At 43.3% G+C, this 11,003-nt stretch overlaps 1 protein-coding gene across 1 annotated transcript in view; it reads left to right on the top strand.

Annotated features, from left to right (window-relative positions):
• The first annotated feature begins 647 nt into the window (after nt 1-647).
• Nucleotides 648-11,003, top strand: part of SPOPL (speckle type BTB/POZ protein like) — a 66,140-nt gene continuing 55,784 nt past the window's right edge. The window contains exon 1 of the mRNA XM_030580057.1: nt 648-858. The gene's annotated coding sequence lies outside the window, so the exon portion shown is untranslated. The remainder of the gene's footprint in view (nt 859-11,003) is intronic.

Below are 11,003 nucleotides of genomic sequence, written 5' to 3'. Positions count from 1 at the left end.
TGCATGGACTGAAGCTCAAGGGGCATTAAAAGTAGTTCCCACTGAGTGGCTATTGGACAGCCCCTCAGCGAGCTGAGGCTGGTGGGCCTGAGCTGCAAGCTGATTGCTACGGACACCCTGGGTCCGTGCCCCCGAGACACAACGCTCCTTTCTGCAGCGCTGCCACCACTCAGGATGTTAGGGGGGCAGCGGCTGTCTGGACACGGTCTCAGCCAGAGGGGCTGAGGGCCCGAACGTGCGGGGTATGTGGGGGGGTGTCAAAGCTCACAGGCTGGAGAATCGCCGAGCGCCACCAGGTGCGTTGTGCTGGCCCCTCTCCCGCAGTCTGGCTGGCAGGGCACGTCCAGCTCCGACTTGGGTCCCCAGGCAGCGTTGCCAAGGAAACCGGGCAGAGGCCGCCCCAATCCGAGGGCAACGCGCCCCCCAGGCTGATGACAAAGCCCCCGCCTGTCACACCTGGCTGAGAGCCTGCGGGCGCGAGGCGCATTCAGCGTTGCTGGCGCTGCCGTTAGATGGGTGCTTGGAGTGCGCGCGGGGGGTGGGGGGGAGAGACCTCGGCAGCGCAGCACGTGGCAGCGCCCATCCCCGCGAGAACCCGGATGTGAGATCATCCCTGCACGCCGCGTGACCCCCTCCCTGCCCGGAAGTGAGGCGGCTGGGACTGTACGGGAGCCGGGAGGTGTTGGGTAGGGAGGTCTCGGCTTCGTCCCCGGCGCTCGTAGCGAGGAAGCTTGTGAAGGGGCGGAAATGTGGCTCCGCGACTGCCGAGCCTCGCCGCTCCCGCCTCCCAGCGGGCACCAGTGACCGCCCGCCAGCATGAGACCCGCCGCCGAGCCGCCTCGCCAGCGCCGCGCTCCGGTAAGTTCCCGAGCCCCCAGGGCTCCTCAGTCTGCACCCGCTGGGGGGTTTCCGCCCCTGGCCTGTGCTAGCAGCCCGGGCTCTGTCCCCTAGGGCCGCCGCGGGACACGGGCCCCGCCGGCAGTAGGGAGGCCCCGATCCCTGGGCCAGTGGCTCTCCGCGCCCCTGGGCGTGCCCGGGACTCCCGGGGGCAGGTCTACGCACCGCCCCCTCCCCCCGACAGCGCTCCTGCGTCCCGGCCCCAGGCCCCAGCGGAGGGGTCGCGATCTCGACCCTTCTCTCCCAACACACCCCAGTAGTCATCGAGTAGCGAGGCCTGGCACACTGGATCCAGGGGGTAGGGTGCAGGGCTGTGCCCTCCCCTCTCCCCCATCGCAACACTGAATCCCAGGCGGGGGAGTGAGGCCTTGCCCCCAGTCCTGCACACCGGCTGGGACTCTGAACAGGCAGGCCCTCCACTCCCCTTCCCCTGGCAGCTACTCCCCAAGATGGGGGTATTGTGCAAGGAAGGCGTGTGGAGTTCAGCTTATCTGGGGGGTGATGCAGGGCAGAATCACAGAGAAGGGTCAGAGTCCCCCCGTCCCCCACTTTTTCCATCCTCAAGGAAAGAAGGGGGGAGAGGGTCTTTTGGCTTTCCTTCAGACACCTCTTACATTTCTTTCTGTTTGAAAACTCTCAGGTATTCAACCTCTTCCCCTCTTACCTAGGGTTTTGAATAGGCAATGATAACTGTGAACTTCTTGTTTCAAATGTGGAGCTTGTATTCCCATTGGGGTAGTAGCTTGGAAACAGGGCAGAAAGGTTGCTTGGTTCCGTTTTCTGAGCTCTTGATACTTGTGCTTCTGAGTGCTTCAGTAGCTAGTCTGTGAATGAGTGCTAGTCTAACAGATGAGTTAATTTTGGGAGATTTTTTAATGAAGAGTGACTGTAGAAAGCACTGGTCTGCATCCTTCCTTACACCAAAAATCACTTGTCTCAACCTGGTCATACACCTATAAGAGGTAGAAAGGTCTATTTATTTGTGATTTGTTTCCTCTCTGTATATGTCTGTATAACATCTAGAGAGAGACACACTCTAGTATGAACGAATTAGTTTAGACATTGGCTGAGGGAGACAAGAAGGTGACTATCCAAAATCTTATGTCGTTGTTTGTTTATCCTGTACTTGTTGCCTGGACCTTTCCTGCTTATTGTAACATAGTTGTCTAAGAAAATTCCACATCTTCCTCCTTGGAACAACAACAAACATGGTTTTTGTTGTTGCCTTGTTTTGGGTTGTGTAAGTTGCTGGGGCCTGGAGCGCCCCCTGTGCACGCCAAGCGCTTGCTTGGGGCTGCATGTCGCGGGGGGTGCTCTGCCAGGAGGGCAGCAGGCGGCTCCGGTGGACCTCCCGCAAACCGGCTGGCAGAGTGCCCCCCATGGCATGCCGCCCTGCTTGGGGCGGCAAAATGTCTAGAGCTGCCCCTGAACTTGTAGAGCTTCATTCTAAATGATGGCAATAAATAGTATTTTCAATTTCGCCCTTAATTCATCCCCTACAGTTTGGGCTGTTAACGAATATAACTGTTAAGGCCTTGGTCATAACACAGTTGTCTCTTACCCTGGTTAAAATTGCTACAATTTGGAGCATGAACAGGAATGCTGTCTCACATATTTGTGTGATCCAATGAAATCCAGTTTATACCTCAAATTTTACTGTCAACTTCAGTGTCCCGATGTGGTGGTTCTGTATTGTAGGCAAGGCATTTTAAGACAAGTGATAGTTAAAGGGCAAATAGTATTTTAACAAGGGAAAGAATATGAATAAACTAAATTAACATGGACAAAAATATTACTAACTTTTTCAAAAGTATAACTTAAGAATGAAGTGTATTGTTTTGTATTATAATGAACTCTATTAACTTCGAAGATATTGTGAACATAATAGCTTAGTTTATTTTAAGTGACATTGCGCTCTGTAAAAATATATTTGTATTCTTATTACTGCCTAGCTTTTATATGGGGTCATTCATCCATACATATCTACTGGTTAATTTAAAAAAAAATCATTTGTCCGATGTTTGAGGGTCAGTGACTTTCAAACTAAATGTGTTTACATGAGTCGAAAGATGGAGTTTCTACCTGTCAGCCATGCAAAGTCAATGTGGTATCTGAGATTCAACCTGGGTTCTTTCCTATTCTTTATAATGGTTCTGCAGAATAAATTACACTATCAGTGTTTCATGTGGTGTGAACAGTACAAAGGAATTCTTCTGGTTCTGGAATTGAAGTTGAGGAATCACGTGGGATAACGTGGGGCTTTTTTAGTTAAAGTTTTCAGACAGAGCCATCAATTTCTAACGGCTCTTCTGAGATTGATTTGTTCCTATTTTCATAATTTTGCAAATTGTGTTTTACTTAACTGTTTTACGTAACTGTTCTGAGGGAATAAAACATGGTGAGCATGTTAAGGGGGCACTGGAAATTTAGAAATCACACACGTCTGAAATTTACTTAATGTTGTTACAGCGAACTCCTAGGAGTCCTATACCTAAGAGTAGGGAAATGCATTTTTTTCTTCAATTCTTGGTTTGTTCCTTGCATTTAATAGCGTGTTTGTATGCCAGTTTCACTGTTTCTGCTGCATAGTCATTCTTCCCTTTTGTGTGGATCTTTCAGACAGCCATAGGGAAAAGAGAAACATTTTAAAATAATTTTTGTAAAACCACAAAACGCTGCAGGGGCAAGCATAGTATCTGAAACTACTTCTAACTCAGTCCTTTGAAACCGACTATATCTCAAGTTGACATACTTTTAAAATATCCTGAAATACTCTGATTGGGTCTTTGTGCCACACTGAACATGTTAAACAGGCTTCTACCAGGTTTTAATTTCAACAACTAAGAATTTATTGTTGTCAAAGAATGTAACTTGTTGAAATTTTAGTTACTAACCAAGGCCTTATTTAATTTGTGATATTGCTGATTCTGCAATATTAGGCTTCCACTTCAATTTTGACAGTGGGAGCTTCTGGGCACCTCTCTCTCAGCCCTGGGCCACCAACAGTGGGAGACGCCGCTCTGAGCCCTGGGCATCTGACAGCGGAAAATTGCAGAAAAGTAATAATGGACTTTATTACTGCAAATAATGAGGTTCATTATTACTTTTCTACAATTTTCCATCGCTTGTCTGCAACTCAGCTGCAATTTTTTGACAATCATCGTGCAATTCAAGTAGGGCCTTATGCATGATTGTCTATGAGGCCCTAGAAGACCATGGTAAATTAAAGCGGTCGCTAGCTATCCATAAATTTATATGCCGGCCCCTACCGCCAAAAAAAAAAAAAAAAGAGAAAATGAAACAATGGCAAAAATTTACTGATTACAATTCTTAGAGGGATACTAGCTTGAAGGCTAGTTACTTTTATTGAATTTTCTGAAAATAATTTCAGTTAGTAAATCCCTTTGCCATTTTTTGTGGTTTTATGAGTATCTGAACTTTTTGAGCTGTAAATAAAAGAAACTGACTAACTTATGCAGGGAAAATAGTGAAACCAACTACTGTCAAATACACAAAGTAAACATATTTGAAAAAATATTTTTTCAAATGTTTGGTTTATTGTAATAGGTGCTCAGATTCAGTTTTGAGTAATGTTTAAGTTGATGATTTTTCTTTCTACTGACTCTTGCTTGTTTGTTTTTTTTGTCTCCTGTTTGAGCTACAAGCTTTTTTTTAAACCTCAGCCTTCTTGTACTGTACTTCACTTTTCTTTTTACATCATGCATCCTTGCAGAACTTTGTACTTTGAAACTGTTTCTTACCATAGTGAGTTCTAGGTGCTCAGAAGCTATGGTGATAAGCCCTATATAACAACAAAAGTTTCAAGTACCAAGATTCCTCATCATTTTCCTATTCTCTGTTTTTTCCACTGTACTGGTGAGAAGTAGATTTGGGATTGCGTTTCCTTTAGTAGCATTTTCTGACTGGATCATGCTATTGAGAAACATTCCTGGGTTTTTGAAATAGGAATTCCTTAGGCAAAACTTCAATAAAGTTAAGAATAAAGAATTCTAAATGAGGCCATTAGATGTTAAACTAAGGTAACTGATTACAAGCAATGTCAGAGTAAGTATTGCTTTTGTAAAATATCCTGATTTGCTGAGTATTTTTAAGAATCAATGTCATTTTTTTATTAATCCATCCTTCTTTGCTTTCTGGCTATCTTAACTTATTTAAATTTTTATATATGCAGCTAAATATAAATGAAAAAGACACAAATATATTTATTCATATGTATATTAATTACTTGGGAATGTTACCCAACACCCAGTAAGGCAAGGATTAAGCCTAATCGCCAGTCAAAACATACGGAGTCCAGAGTCATGCCCTCTCCTGCTGCTTGAGTCCCTCCCTCACCACATGATCCAGAAGACCCTGGTAGAGGCCTGTGAGGGATTATGACTACGCACACTTTACAACAGCTCAGTTGTGCCGCTGTAGCTGCGCCATTGTAAGCTGCTCTTTATCGCTGGGAGCTTTCCTGGTGACAAAATAAAACCACCTCCAACAAGGGGCAGTAGCTTTGTCACCAGGAACACAGCTCCTGCTGATGAAACACTGTCCATACTAGCGTTTTTCATCGTTAAAACTTTTTTCATTCAGGAGTGTTTTTTCACACATCCGTCCCCCTTTCCCCCCCCGCCCCCACATTGTTTCTTGCAAGTTTATCTCACTCTCACCTACAGAAACCTTGGATCCTGCAAACCCCTCATGCTACAAAAAAAAAAAAAAGTCGGTTAATATATAAAAGGAATTCGGACACAATTTTTACTAGTAAAAAAAACCAAATCTTGCTTAAACCATGTAAAAATATTAACTCCTGTTTATAATAGATATCACATCTCTTTCTATCCCTTGGTTAAATTTAAGTATTGAAACCTTTATTTAAACAAAAAAAAACACCCTTGTTTTACATTGCTGAAATTCTATTTGACAAACTGATGAGAGATTTAGTGTTTTCCTGCAAATTACTGCAGTCTGGTGGGTTTTTGTTTTTTGCCCACCCAGTACCATTCACAACAAAGTACATTTTACTGCTCCTGCGATTATGGGAATGGATCTGGCCAGACCCGCCGGAACCCAGTGTTGCCGCAGGGCTCTAGACCCTGGCTTTCCATTGGCTGAATTCTGCATCCCGTTATTCCTGCCCAGCCCCCCCCCCCACACCAATCAATTATGTTGCCCTTCCACATCAATGTCTGATATTAAGGATTGTGTAAGACAGCTGTTTATAAAAAATTGGGAGTTTAGATCATAGAATCTTGATGAACTTCCAAGTTTCAGTGTTCTGTAGTAAAACAGATTTTACAATGGTATTAAATATTCAATTTCAGTTTGGAGGACGAGTTCTGTTTCTCCATTTTGGCTTTAGGGTTGCAAAGGCATGTTTGGCTTTTCCTATTCTAGCTCTAATATCTTTTTGTTCCACGTTTTGTTTACAGTGCTGCCAAGATGTGATGTCAGACCTGTTGTGATAATTGAACCTACAGGTTTACCCTAATTGTGAGTCAGCTGTGAAAAGTGAAAGTTCATAAAGTGAACAGGGATGGTGTCCCTAGCTTCTGTTTGCCAGAAGCTGGGAATGGGCAACTGGGGATGGACCACTTCATGATTACCTGTTCTGTTCATTCCCTCTGGGGCACCTGGCATTGGCCACTGTCGGAAGACAGGATACTGAGCTAGATGAACCTTTGGTCTGACCCAGTATGGCTGTTCTTGTATTCTAATGACCTATGGTAAATGTTGAAAGGACAAGGTGAAAAAGGGAGGAGACCGACTGAATTAGTACAAGTGAAAAGGCCTACTGATATAATTCAAGGACTGTGTTAAGTTAATGGCTGGTAATGACTGGAAATCCATGAACCAAAATTGGTGTGTTGAAAATTAGGCCTAATTGGTGGCTGAAATAATTAAGGATGTTCCAGTCATCATTCCCTTTTGAGATCCTTAAGAGGGGAATTTTTTGGGACAGATGTGAATTCTGGATGACTGAAAAACAAGAGAAGGGGAAGGAGCAAGCTTCACCATCGTGGCTACCACGCCATCTTCCTGGGCCTTCTTTGTTCTAATTCTGAAAGATGTCCTGACCAATCTGGGTCAGAGAGAGGGACCTCAATGACATCTTCTCTGGCTCTGGCTAAATCCCAGGATGTGAGGCTTTGTCACAAACCTCCCTGCCCAGTGTGTGTTCTTTTCTTTCCCCATCATATTTCTTTTTTCCTATCCTGTTTTTGCCTACTTTTTAATAAGAATCTGACTCAATTGGCCAAGACTATATTTTACAACACTGCAGTAAGCCTGTGACCAAAGAAACAGCTAAAAGCAATGCCCTAAACAGCCAGATACTGGTGCAAGTTTGCCTGTCTTGGGAGTGGCTGATAAGACGCTGTGCTGTGTTTGTGTTTTTTCGATCAGCAAGGTTGCAAGTGAGAGTCAACCCTAGAGACAGAAGCTGCATTTTCTATCTCTGCTGTTCTTTTCTTTCCCCTGTTGTGTGTTTGTTTTGCCTTCTAGGAAACAGAATCAGTCTTGAACAGCAGCAGCAAAAACATCAGCTTCAGCCCATCTCGGCTAACTTCTTTTTGGCGAAAAGAAAAGGACAGTTATTACCATCTTTAATACCATCTAGGAGACTGTCAGACCACAGCATTTTCTTTCTAAAAATTCTCTCCAGCTAAAGAGAAAACGAAAACCATATTTAATCTTTTTTATTTCAAATTATTTAACTGTTTTGCTTTTTCTGTATCTTTAATAAAAGTTACAAAAAATTAATGGTATGGTTTCCATGGTTCTGAATAGATTGATGTCTCTATATACCAAACCCTGAACAAAACTGTACAGTTTCAGGGTCATACTAACACTTTTGACTCTTTGGGCCCACATCTATCAGAATTAATATACAGACCTTATCTATGTCAATTCCAGTAAATGCTGTTAGTGATTTTTATTGTGTTTGATTCTCATGGTTTTTGTTTTCTTGGTGTTGATTCAGCCCTATTAGTTGTGCATAAGCCTGGAGATCATTTGTTTTATCTTGCCTATCTCTGTGGATATGGGACATTACACTGTTGCCATCTGCAAAGATGAGGTCTTCTGGCTTCTCTGTGAAAGTCCATTGTATCCCTCTCGGTGGTTGTTTTTCTCAGTACCCCATCCATTACCAGAGGATGAAGGTCTTGGCTTAGGTAACATAAGACATCCTTGTCTGACTCTGGTGGTTACCTCTAATGGCTTAGTCAATTTGCTGTTATGTATTATTTGATGTCATATTTTTCAAAGAAACTCTGAATGATCAGAGTCATTTCTGGAGGAATTCCATAGTGGCATAGTAACTTCCATAATGCATGTCTATCCACTGTGTCAAACAAAAGCTTTTTGGAAATCTATGAAATTCATAGTATGTGACTGATATTTTATATGTAGGGTTACTGTTTGAGCTATGCATGATTTCTCCTGTTCAGCCCTGCCTGTTGTCATACCCATAAATCTACAGCTTTCTTCATTCTATCTAGAATGATGCATATAAATATTTTAATTGGGATGGACAGCAGTTGAATGCCTCTCCAGTTTTTGCACTGACTGAGGTCCTTTTCTTTGGCAGCTTCACTGTATGACCATTGTCCCACTTGTTTGCTATTTTTCTTCCCCATATCTTTATAAGAGGCCTGTCAAAGTGCCTTCTGCGTTCTTTGAGTCCTCCTTAAGCACTGCTGCAATAAAACTAATTAATCCCACCCAACGAATGATTCTGTGGCAAGTTCTTTTCGTCAGAACCTTTCACTGCTACTCCAGGACAATCCTCTGCATGTTGGAGTGACAGGAACCTCTCACCTCCTTTCCCCCTGTCCTACCTCACATGTCTCATTGCTAGGTTGTCTGGGTTTCCCAGAATAGTTTTTCATAACAAGGCAATGTAAGGCACCTTACTTCCTGTACAATGGCTGTCCCCTTCAGCAGAGACAGTGACACTACCCTGCCATAACTATTTGTGTACACATTGGGGCAGACATCACTGCTTTAATTTGATCCATGTTTGGAAGGTAATGTTTGCACCATAAAGGCTAGAAATTTTTTTAAATGAAAGCCTGGATTCAGTAGAAATTGTTTATCCTGAGAAGATGACTACTCACTGTAGCTTAGTAGATTTTTCTAGAACTGTGCTTGCATGTGTGAATAAGCAGAGTGTGGAGCTATGCCTAATATAATGCAGAAATGTCTCAGTTTTAGGGACAAGGTGAGTTAGGTAACATCTTTTTTTGGACTAACTTTTGTTGGTGACAGAGACAAGCTTTTCAAGCTCTTCAGGCTCTGTGTAAGCTTGAAAGCTTGTCTCTGTCACCAACAGAAGCTGGTCCAATAAAAGATATTCGAGACACAAGGTGGGTGAGGTAATATCCTGGAACTGACACAGCTACAATAACACTGCATACAACAATGGAAGATATTATTTTGAGGGGTCATTTTCATTTGTAACTTTTGCAATTTTTTTAGCTTCTAAAAATGTACAAGATATGTATGTAAATTATGTGATCTCTTAACTGACGGCCAGTGTTCTTTGGATTTGTGTAGGCATGTGTCGCTTAGGAAACTTAATAGGGAGTGTAATGCATTTCTCTCTGCTGATTCAGAAACTCATTGCTACTACAGGATCTAGAAAGATTGAATCTATGAGCTTAGTGAATCAAGTTACTTATCTACATCACTAGTACTGGCTTATTGCTCTCAAAAAGTGACTTACCTTTTAAACTTTCCTGTCAAAATGAACAGCTACCATTCTGCATTTCTGTAAAAATACTTTGTTGCAGGAGTGACCAAAGTAACATGGTGTAAAGCAGGTTAACTAGATACACAGGTTGATAATTTGACCTTTATTTTAATTTATCAGTACAGCTTCCCTTCCTGTGCTGTTTTTCCAGAGGGTGAGGCAAGGCTGTGTTGATTTCAAGTGTACTCTACACAGACTGAATTCTAGTTGCCTTGACAGAAGTATTGCCTCAGATACATTGAGGGTAATCAGTGTGTTCTTCCCTGTTTTTTTGGTGTTGGACTTCTTATGGGATTGAAGTGGGGAGTGGCTAGTTCTAGGGAATGTAAATTGTGAGCTTGTGAAGGGTTAGAACATGTTAAATTTTTTAAAAGCATCCTTTTTAACAGACATTGACAATGAGCTAAATGTGTTTTGTTAAAATCAAGCCAAGAGTTTTGGGTTTCTGCTCTTTGTCTAGACTAGAGTACTCATTTAATTGTGCTTCAGTTGATAGCATCATATATACTGAAGTATCAACAACTGAGTGTTTCCACCATCAATTGATGTAACATTTGCCCTTGCGTCCATCCTTGGGTTGCCCTACACCAATGTGAGGTGTGGGTTGTCATCTGGTATACAACGTAACTCAATGTTTTTACAGAGGTAAACTCTCAGCTCACTTGACTATGCAACATGCTGACACAACTGGGGCTCTGTCAATTCTGACAGATCAGATTGCTTCCTCAGTTGGCAAATTCTACGCTGCAAAAAACAAAACAAAACACAAAATCTACTGCAACAGCGAGTCTCCAAGCCTAGGTCAGCTGATTCAGGCTCACAATATGGGGTGAAAAATAGCAGTGTAGGTGTTCCTGCTGGTGCTGGAGCCTGAGCTTTGAGACCCATCTTCCTCTCTGAGTTTCATTGCCCAGGCTCCAGCCTGAGCAGGAATGTTTAGACTACTATTTTTTAGCTCTGTAGCACAAGCCTGCATCAGTTGATCCAGGCTCTAAGACTCATTGCAACATTTGTTTTTTCCAGTGTAGATGTACCCATAGTTTACAGGCTAAGAATCCTCTCTCTGAACTACTGCCACCATATCCCCTTCCCTCTCTGCTTTTCGGCAGAGGGGATCTCTGGTTGAGACTGCACTGTTTACCTCTTGGTCATACATGAGAGGACATGTCTTCTTTCCAGAGTTAGCGTTTCAGCCGGTGAACCACCGTTAGCTGAAGATTTACAGAGTTGGGGCATGGGAGGAGGAGAATCATGGGTAGGGAACATTTCTAGGGTAATGAGGGGGACAGAAGAGCCAGGCAAGGCAGAGAAATTGTTGTTCTGTACATGGACAGCTGTCAGA

This window comes from Gopherus evgoodei, chromosome 11, assembly GCF_007399415.2.
Source record: "Gopherus evgoodei ecotype Sinaloan lineage chromosome 11, rGopEvg1_v1.p, whole genome shotgun sequence".
NCBI lineage: Eukaryota > Metazoa > Chordata > Testudines > Testudinidae > Gopherus > Gopherus evgoodei.
Note: the sequence above shows the minus strand (reverse complement) of the source record. Positions and strands in the feature narration are given on the sequence as shown.